We start from the raw sequence: 11,340 nt of genomic DNA on the forward strand, positions 1-11,340 counted from the left end.
TCCCTCTGTAACTTTATAAGGGGCTGTCCATAAGCTACTAGACCAAATTTTGGGTAATTTATACCCCTCCTCGTAGACTTTTGTCCATAAAAAAAAAACTAAAAATTCGTATGGAACGTAGACTTCGGCCAGACCTACTCCTCTATCCTCTTCTAAAAGTCTACGTGGTTTTTGAACAATCCCTTAGTTTAAATCATTTGAGTAAATTCTAGGGCATATTGAGATACCTACATAGTAGTTTTTCGCAATACCGTCTACACTCGTTTGGTTCGACCTCTTTTTGATTTGATCCTCTCTACTCTGCACATCGTTCATACTAAAAATGGTTTAAACGTCATACTGCTCATGGAACGGGATGAAACGCAACGCAGATTTAAAACAAAACAGCAAATAAGATTACCAGCAGTGTGTGTCCCGACGCCCATGGGGTTACTAGAAGTTCAAATTTAAAATGAACCCCGTTGGTTTGCATGAAGTGTCGTTCAAACCAGAGATGCATTTTGAACGCTCATGAGCTGTAAGCGTGCCGAAAAAGTTCACTGATTGCTCTTACGTTCGTATTAACATTTTTGATCATAATCTAGGCAACTAGATTGCTCACGGAACGGTGTTCTAAATTGACAGCTCAGATCGTTAGCCAAATATAGATAAATAAGGTACTTGATGTTTAACGACAGCACGCTTGCACTTGAATCCCAGTAACTCCTTTCCCCAATTGCACTGGTTTTATTAACGCTTGACGTGTAACCATTTGTCATTGAAATCATCGTCACCATCAAACATTTGAAAGCAGTTTTTCCGTTCAAATCAAACATTTTTGCAACGCAAATGGATTCACTGCATTCCACGCAAGGAATATACAGTGTATCAAACAATTGTCCGTACAGCCAATTTTTTGTCAACATCTTCTTCTTCTTCTTCTTCTTGGCGTAACGTCCTCACTGGGACAAAGCCTGCTTCTCAGCTTAGTGTTCTATGAGCACTTCCACAGTTATTAACTGAGAGCTTCCTCTGCCAATGACCATTTTGCATGTGTATATCGTGTGGCAGGCACGAAGATACTCTATGCCCAAGGAAGTCAAGGAAATTTCCTTTTCGAAAAGATCCTGGACCGACCGGGAATCGAACCCGTCATCCTCAGCATGGTCATGCTGAATACCCGTGCGTTTACCGCCTCGGCTATATGGGCCCCCTATATCAACATATTTTTTCATTCAAATGTTAATAACTTTTTTATGCGTCAATCAGAAACTCTGAAATTTTTACCAATCATGAATCATATATTAAAGCTCCATTAGTAAAATTTTGAGCGAAATCGAATAAGTTTTCTAAAAGTTATAGAACTTTTAGTAAAACTTATAATATTTTTGAACACATTTTCAAAACATTATATCTCAATATGTACTCGATGAAATTTTTTCAATTTTTTTTGTGCTACATCTTATACCTAAGGCTTTCATATGCAGCCATGTTTGGGGTTTTATATTAACTACAAAAAATATGAAAAATGTGCGTATGTAGTTGACGATATTTTAAAATTTACCATATTTTGCATATATAATCTGCCAAACGTTTTCCACCTATAAAAGTGCATTAACTGAAAGAAAAATCCATTGGACCTACTCTTCATATGTAGTTTAGTAGGTCCTGTATAAAAATATATCATTAAGAGAGTTTAAAAAAGTTGAAAACACTTGGCACTTTTATTGATCAAAATATGATAAATTTCCAAATGACACTCTGAAAATATACAGATTTTTCATATTTTTTGTAGTGAATATAAAACCTTAAACGAAGCTGCATATGAAAGCCTTAGGTATAAGCGGTAACACGAAAAATATTGAAAAAGTTTCATCAAGTACATATTGAGTTATAATGTTTTAAAAATGCATTAACAAATTTTATAAGTTTTACTAAAAGTTCTATAATTTTCAGCAAACTTATTCGATCTCGCTCAAAATTTTACCAATGGTGCTTTAATATATGGGTTATAATTGGTAAAAATTTCAGCGTTTTTGATTGACGTATAAAAAAGTTATAATCATTTAAATGAAAATTATTTTGACCAAAAAATTGCTGTACGGACAATTGTTTGATACACTGTAGTACAGTGAATACATTTTCGTGGTCATTGTTTCGGTTTACAACGAAAAACTGCTTTTCTATTACCGAAAAATGATGACGAATGCTTGAGCCTTAATTGATTCGCCATGTCCCTTCAAAATTTTGATTTAGATATTTTATTATTATTCTTAATCACTTAACCTAATTTACAGCTCTTTTGTCCACTTGGGCACTACGTGAGCGATTCCAATTGGACGCTGCAATTACACTTTTGTACAGCGTCTACATGTATTCTATTCTAATTCAACTATATCGAACTGGTGCCTTGTACTGCTTCAACTTTTCTACTCTGTCCATGGTAGAATGATGAGCACGTTGATGCTGGTGGTTGGCTGTTGTTCCTTTTCCAGTCCAATTGGGGGTCATCCATTATGAGTTGCGGTTCGCCGATATCCAAATTCCGGGTCCGTTAGAGCTATATGCTCCGAAGAGGGTCAGGTGCCAGCTGCTCTCGGGGGGAAGAGCAACTGACGAAAAATTGTAAGTGCCGGGGCTGGGTTCGAACCCATGACCATCCGCTTATGAAGCGAACGTGTGGACCACTGCGCCACGGGCCCCGACTAGATATTTTAGGCAAAAGGTTATTGCAACCATAACAAATTACGAATGCTCCAAAGAAAATCAAAAAGCGCTCCATAAAGAATGAACATATGTTCCATGAAAATGTGCAATGATACCCATAAATAATTGAAAACGTTCCATACTTTATAAAAAATGTACCGGTAAAACATAAAATTTTCTCATTAAAAGTGAAATTTTTCACCAATAAATAATACTGAAATGCTCCATAATAAAACACAAATGCTCCATAAATAATTAAAATTGTACCCATAGAAAATTTAATATTGCTCCATAGAAAAGTTAAATTGCACCATAAAAAATTGAAAATGCACCATAGATAATAGACAAATGCTCCATAAGTATTATCAAACAGCACCACATAAAATACAATTTGCTCCATAAAAAAATTAAAATTCTCCCTAAATTTTAACATTTGCACCACTAAAGCAATGCAATGTAAAGCAAGTCAGCCCTGTCGAATTAAATTATGAGAATATGCTATCTATGGAAGATTTTCAATTTTTCATGGAGCAATTCAATTTTTCTATGGAGCAATATTCAATTTTCTATGGGTACAATTTTAATTATTTATGGAGCATTTGCATTTTTCTATGGAGCATTTGTGTTTTATTATGGAGCATTTCAGTATTATTTATTGGTGCAAAATTTCACTTTTAATGAGAAAATTTTATGTTTTACCGGTACATTTTTTATAAAGTATGGAACGTTTTCAATTATTTATGGATAACATTGCACATTTTCATGGTACATATGTTCATTCTTTATGGAGCGCTTTTTGATTTTCTATGGAGCGTTTCTATTTATTTATGGGTGCAATAATTAGGCTGCCGATATTTTATATTTTATGAATCATCGATATTTTTTTCACCCAGTTCAGCGAATTGTCTTATGGGTGGTAATAAATGCCGTTGTGTAGGATGTTGGGTGGCCGAGATAAGGGCTACCTTCATTACACCAGGCCAGAAACGGACCGAACCCTGACCACTAGGGTGGCCCACACCTCTATGTAAAACAAAAATTTTGAAAAATGCCAAGTCTTATCTCCTGAATCGATTAAGCTTAAGGGGGCGCTTAAAGCGCTTGAAGTTTATATGGGAAAACGTGACCAAATGTATGCAGAAATATTAAGTTTTAGATTTTTGCCGCTAGGTGGCGCTGTAAGCGTTAAATGATAAACCCTTTGGTTTATTGTTGGTATATAACCAACACGAAGACCGCAAAGTTATCCGACGCCTATTAAAAAAAGTTATAGCCTAGGCTTCAGTGCGAGCTTACTCATCAGCCAAATCATTTTCAGCTATGGAAGAATGGCCAGGTATCCAACCCATACAATGTGAACAGCGTTTGCTGAACTCAGCTCCTCGATTTGAGTTCGACAAGCGATAACTACCTTCGACCGAGAGTTGGCCGAAGCAAGTGCTTTAATAGCAGCCTGGCTATCTGAACAGAAGTATATTACTTTGCCCATTGCGTGTTGCTGAAGTGTCGCTTGCACTCTGCACATAAGAGCAAAGATTTCGGCCTGAAAAACGGTACAGTGTCTCCCAAGTGAGTAAGACTGATATAGCCTTAGCTCGCGAGAATAAACACCAGCACCTGCTTGACTTTCGAGAAGGGAATCATCAGTGTAATATACGATGCTGTCTGAAATACTTCTTTCCAGATATCCAGATGTCCACCCTTCCACGAAGGGAGTTTCGTGGAAAATGCCCTATATGGTAAATTACAAGCAATTGTAAGATCACTTGGAGCAAGGACAATTTTGTCTCAATTCCCTAAAAGTGGAAACAACGAGGTGTGTGTTGATGTGCCGTTCACAGAAGTTTACTCCAGTAGACCGAGTACCCGTTAACGGTAAGTGCGGTAACTGCAAGAAAGTGCTTCTTGTTTGAGATGAATGTGTAGTGGGGCAACGTCAAAGAGAACTTCGAGCGCTGCCGTGGGAGTTGAAGAGAACGCTCCAGACATCGCCATTAAACACATGCTTCGGAGATGGCCTAACTTTGATTGGATCGTTCTAATTTCGCCCTTTTGCCTCCACACAAGACATCCATAGGTCAATATTGGCCGAACCACAGTTGTGTAATTCCATTTGATATACTTGGATTTTAGACCCCAAGTTGTACCAAAGGTACGCCGGCATTGCCCGAAGGCCATACACGCTTTCTTGATTCTGAACTCAATGTAAGCTGTCCAGGAAAGCTTGGAAGCAAAAATAACTCCAACGTACTTTTTCCTGTTCAGTCACATCGATTTCAGAATCAAAGAGATGCAAAGGTTGGACGCCATTACGGTTTCACCTTTCCGTGAAACGAACAATAGATGTTTTACTCTGATTAACCGAAAGGCCGTATTGACGACACCAACCCTCAACTACCTGAACGGCAAACGAAGTTCGTTTTCTCGGAAATCCTTAGATTTCGCAAGGATTTTATTTAACCGACTGACTTCACTCAAACTGGAAACATTTGTACAAAGGTTTTTCCAGCCGGAGCGTTCAGCAGACCGGAGCGGAGAATTTTCTTGTAGCCCTTGCGAGCCAACCTGAAAGCCTCTGAGCCAGCCGAACGCTGTCTGTTCCAACTCTTTTTGAATTGTTTCCTGAGTTTCGCCAGATCAGAGTTCCACCAAGGGGTCCCTCTTGTGATCTTCACAGACTGTAGAGGGCATGCTTCTTCAAAAGCTCCCATGATGAAGGTCGTTTTAGTATCAACGGCATCATCTAAATCACTTGGAGTATATCCATGAAATGAAATCAGTAAAGAGATCCCACTTTGTTGAACGAGGATTCCTGAAACGCAAAGTTTGCGGAATAACATTCAAATATTCAAAAAAGATGTAGCGATGGTCAGATAAAGATTTTTCATCTGACACATGCCAATTGGTCAGCTCGTGACTAATTCTTCTAGAACAAAGTGGTTTAGACATACTTGTTCTCTAGCAGATACCATGAAGGTTGGACGGATGCCTATGTTAAGTAATCCAAGATATGTACTACTTCAGTACTCCATCAAACTGGAGCCTCTCAAGTTAATGTCTGAGCTGCCCCAGATGATATGGTGAGCATTAGCATCACTGCCATCAATCAGCGGAAGGCCTTTCGAAGTACAGTATGCATTGCTTGAAAGCATCCGTAGGGGATAGTTCATCATGCCGTAAATATACCGAACAATAGACGTATTTCCTGTTGAGATTTCCAACAGGGACATCTATTGTGATAACACATACATCTCTGGTGGTTAGTTCAGAGATGAGTGTAGCAACAATTGCGTTGTTGACAAACACACAGGCTCGAGACATGACACGCGAGTTTGCCATTTCATTTTTAGTGAAAGTAGCAAGCACCGGGTTCACAAGGTTTCCTAGATAGAAATTCCCCTTACTAAAGTAAGGTTCTTGGAGCAAGGCTATTTGTGCTGTAGCATTTTGCATAAGTCTACAAAGATTGATCGTTGCTGTTCTTCTATGCTGAAGATTGATCTGAGCTATCCTAACCGTAGCCACTATCCAAACTAGTCAAGATTAAACTCTTCTCAAATTTAGTCAATTTGAAGGCTGATTTTATTCGCCTTCTTGTAATCAAATGCAAAAAAAATAGTGTTAGGTTAAGAAAGAATATAGGCTTAATTGCTCTCCATAAAAAGTGGTACCTTTTTCCATATTGTGCTATTCCACATTACGTCAGTTTTTCGAATGCTGTTCTCAATGAAATCATTGTAGAGTGCCAGTGTCATTGGCTAATCAAATTCCCCGAGGACCAGCTTTATAGGGTATTGGTTCCCTGATTAAGCATGTGGCTCCCATTTTCATCCTACGAAAAACAAAGGATTGAAGCGTTGTTTATTTTGTTTCTTATTTTTGTATCTTTTGTTAGGAGTGAGCACGCGTGATAACAGAAAGAACGGAATCAATCGGTGCCGTAATCGCTTGTTTTCGAATAGGATGAATATGGGAGCGTGAGATTACTGATGGAACACATACCCTAATACATTTCCATCAACAACTTTTTGCAGGCCCTCTCTCGTGACAGCTGGGAAAATAATGTGTCAATCAGCATTGAAATGTTGGATTCCCCTCCGGGTACGTAAACGTTACCTATGCGACTATACCGGTTATGCGATCCGAATAACGTTTGCATACGTCATCTGTATTGGAACATTGAGTGCCAACAACCAAACGACCCTACAACGGCCGTTGATTCAATACAGTTTCCGATGTCTTAGTCTCGTTGGCAGAATCCGGAGGAGTGCCTTCATCAATGAATTGAACAATTTTCTGCTAAAACTCATGGAGGCACTTTTAATGAAGTAATTTTCCGTGGATGTTGTTGATGTCTCAATTTCAACTTATTCCAATTGACGATTGGTTGAGGTACGAGGAATGCTAACCGGGACGCGTGGCGGAATCTGCAGTCGCCGTTTTTGGCGCAGACACACACGTCTCGGGTAATTGAAAGCTCAAAAGTGCGTTTGTTGTTTGTTTGCATTTTAGCAGCCAGGCAGTCGGCCAGCAGCGCCAGGCCAGCGAATGGATCAATGTTTGTTCTTTTTATTTTAGTTTGGAATCGAATGAGCATTGGTGGTAGGTACCCTCCTCCCCAGCGAGCGTTTGAACGAGGAAAGTGAATTCGTGCTTTCGTTCGCGGGGCTTTGTGGGAGCCATTAGCATTAATACGTTAAAAGAGCGCGCGCGCACTTAGCCAGGTTTAAAACGTATAAATAACGGATTTGCATCAAGGGGGTACGGTTGCGGAGATGCGGTTGCGGTCCCGGATTACCAAAAAGCGAAACGAAGATGTCTGGGCTGTCAGTACCTGGTAAATCAATTAGCATACGTATTTCGTCTGGAAAGCAATTTTAAAAGCCTGTGACGACCGATGAAAAAAAAATACTCGGAGGGTTTGTTTCTTATTTTCGTTCAAAGAAGAGTTTCACGAGGATCGGGGCGGCGCGGTGTAGCGTCCGCCGTCGCCAACAGATAAATGTTGGTCAATTGTTTAACTTTACCAAATAAGATTAGAAGAGTCGTGAATGGAGTTTGGATTGGAGGGTGGCGGAAATAGAAGAGTATTTATTCATTGACGGATGAAATCGAAGGCACCAAAGCGGGAGGTCGACCGAGGGCACTTCGTGACTTCGTTGATTAAATGGAACGATGGCTTAGAACAGAGGTTCCCCATTCCTCATTGTACACTGTATATACACTGTGGTGCATAATTGATCGGACAAACGCCGATTTTCATACAAAATGGCCAAGTTTAAGATGCTGTAACTATGGTTTGCTTTGTTGGGTTGAGCTCAATTTTTGACACGGAACTACAAATATGCTGAATTTTGTGTACACGAAGTATAAAATGTTTTTGTTCACAGGTCTGGGCGTGGCAAGGCGTTGAAAAAATTGCAAAAGTGATCGGACAGCGGTACCCCTTTGATTTACACGCGTGCCGCTGTCCGATCACTTTTGCAATTTTTTCAACGCCTTGCCACGCCCAGACCTGTGAACGAAAACATTTTATACTTTGTATACACAAAATTCAGCATATTTGTAGTTCCGTGTCAAAAACTGAGCTCAATCCATCAAAGCAAACCATAGTTACAGCATCTCAAATTTGGCCATTTTGTATGAAAATCGGCGTTTGTTCGATCAATTATGCACCACAGTGTAAGTATAAAAATGGTTCAGAGCAAAGTATCAATTGAAAATCAACCAATAGTAATATATTGGAAGCATAGGGTGTTTTCAAGGAGAGTCCAGATTATGAAAAAAAGAGATCTTTATAGCTTGCTGGAGCCCGTGGTCACACGATCGCTTCATAAGCGGATGGTCATAGGTTTAATTTCTAGCTTCGGTAACCCTCGCCGACTCTCTATAGAGTACATAGCTCAAATTGACCCTCTTTTGTGTCCATGGCTCTAACGGACCCGGATACTTGAACATCGGCGAATGACACTCAATTGAACTGAAAAAAAGGAACAACCATCACCTAATCATATACACTGAAGTTTTTTTTTACGACGGTAATGGTCCCGCGTAAAAAAAACCGCGTAAAAAAAAACCGCGTTATTTCAAGACCCGTCGTAAAAAAAACCGCGTTATTTCAAGACCCGTCGTAAAAAAAACCGCGTTATTTCAAAAAACGTCGTAAAAAAAGTCAAGTCACGTTAGATGTGGTGCTGACTATTTTACGCGTGTTTTTGAAAAAAACGCGGATTTTTTTTACGACGGTTTTTGAAATAACGCGGTTTTTTTTACGACGGGTCTTGAAATAACGCGGTTTTTTTTTAGGACGGACCGCGTAAAAAAAACCGCGTAAAAAAAACCGCGTAAAAAAAAACCGCGTAAAAAAAAAAACTTCAGTGTATATCCTAGTGTACATCATTCTACCATGATAAGGAAGAAAGTGAAAACAGTACAAAAACAACCAGTTCGATATAGTAGAATACTATACATTTTGTCGCTGTATCAAGTGTAACTGCAGATGTGAATTGTAATCTCTCACGTAGTACCGTAGTGGACAATAGATCTGTAAATTATCTAATTAAGAATTGAGAAAAAAATGTTTACTTCAAAACTTGATCCATTTATTTCTTTAAAAACGAATGGTTTTTTAGTAAATCAAAATTTGAGTGTAAAGAAAACAACACTTTTATTCTTCAAGTATGTCCCCCAAACTACTAAGAACAATTCAAGGCTATTATAAAAAACTACAAGTTATCGTTTTAATTTTATTTTTGTTGACTACTTTGTGTAAAAAATATGGCATTTTCGTAGTTCTTCGGTTAAAACAAAACAAGAGTGTAATAAGAACATTTTTATTGTTCTTCAAAAATGCCCAGTACAGTCCTACGAACAATTTAAGACCAAAAAAAAACTATATGTCATCGCTTTGAATTTTGAGTTATCGCTTATTTTATGTGAAAAATAGGGTATTTTAGCAGGTTTTTCAGTAAATTAAAATATCAGTGTACTGAAAAATCACTTATTTTGCAAAAACATGTTCACTCTGGCTGTACGCAAGATTAAGGGTAAAAAAACATATGTCATCGCTTTAAATTTTATTTTATTGATCAAAGTGTGCAAAAAATGCGCTCTCTAAAAAACTAGGAAGTGCCTTTTGCTTAATAACTTTGTGTAGACGCATCTATTTTAAAATCTTTAAAATGGACGCTGTTTTTGAAACCTGTCCGGTTCCATCGCAAAAACAATTTTTTAAATCGGTTCAAAAACGGCCTGGAAATGCCTTGTCAAAGTTGGACTTCCGATTTTTTTTGGACCCTTGGTAGTTTAAGTGTTAAACGAAATATTTTGCATGAGTTGTTAATAGGCCAATTTATCCTTTGATTGCTTAAAAAAAAAAATTTCCATACTTAATGGCATGCAGTTAAAAAAGCCCAAAATAAGATATTTTGCCCTATGAATTGAGGTATAGCACAAAATTGTGACGTGCTGGAGCAATTCTGAGCCCAGGTATTCCTTAATTAACAATAACTTCTTATAGCAAAAACAAGGAATGACAGTTAAAATGTTTCAAAAAACAACTACTAGACGAAGAAACAACAACTTATTCGGTATGTGTTAAGTGTTGCGTAATGTGTTAAAAACCAATGTAAACGTCCAATAAAATTACAGATTCCCTGAAGAAGATCCAATAAGGATCGAAACGTTGGAAATAGAAAACATATAGTTGTTTTTGATCCCCGAAAAGACTGAAACGCCACAAAAATACCCAAAAAGTCTTTAGACAAAACATTTTTGTGATGTGTTATCTAATTCTTAATAAAAGAAAAAAATGTGCTTTAAAAATTAATCCATGTATTTCTTTAAAAACTACTCTTGTAGGAAAAGCTTGAGCAATTCGAACAAGTATTTCTTCTTGAACTCCTTCAAGGATTCCTTTCTTAAGAGAGTTGATTTGAAAGTTCCTCATTGTACTTTTCCAACAACAAAAATCTTCAGGATTTTCTCCATACCTCAAGGAATTTCACCTCGGATTCTTTCAAAAGTTCATTCTGAAATTTCTTCGGAACTAATTTTTGGAAATAAATACAAGAATACTTTAATAAATAAATGAAAAAAAAACTTTTCTTGGGAATTTAAAAAATCTAGGTTTGGAGATTTGTAGTAGGGTTTCTCCAGGAATCATTTGAAATTTCCTCGCTTAAATTATTTATGAGCTCCATCAAGCGTTTTTCTAGGAAATTCTCTAGTCCTGGTACTCATCCTGGATGTTTTTTCAGAAATTCCAAACGAGTTCGACTGGATATTTCTTTAAAAAATTCTCTCAAGTTTTTTTTTCAGAAACATCCCCAGAGACTCCTTCAGTATTTCCAGGACTTTTCATGAGTTTCAAAATAAGATTTCTCCAAAAGTTTTTTTTTTCATATTTCTTTCCTGAATTCGTCTACGAAATATTCTAAAATATATTCCAGGGGTTTCTTCGAAAAAGTTTCTCCTGGGTTTTTCTTTGGATTTGTTTCCAACAATTGATACTCCTCCAGGGATTTTTTTGAAAATTCTTCCAGATATGGCACAACAAATACTAAAGGAATTGCTGAAGCAATTTCTTAAGTAATTCTCGCCCAAGTAACACAACTAGTATTATAATAGTTTAAAATTCACGATTCATACATAGTC

The sequence above is a fragment of the Aedes albopictus genome, chromosome 3 (assembly GCF_035046485.1).
Source record: "Aedes albopictus strain Foshan chromosome 3, AalbF5, whole genome shotgun sequence".
In the NCBI taxonomy this organism is placed as follows: Eukaryota; Metazoa; Arthropoda; class Insecta; order Diptera; family Culicidae; genus Aedes; species Aedes albopictus.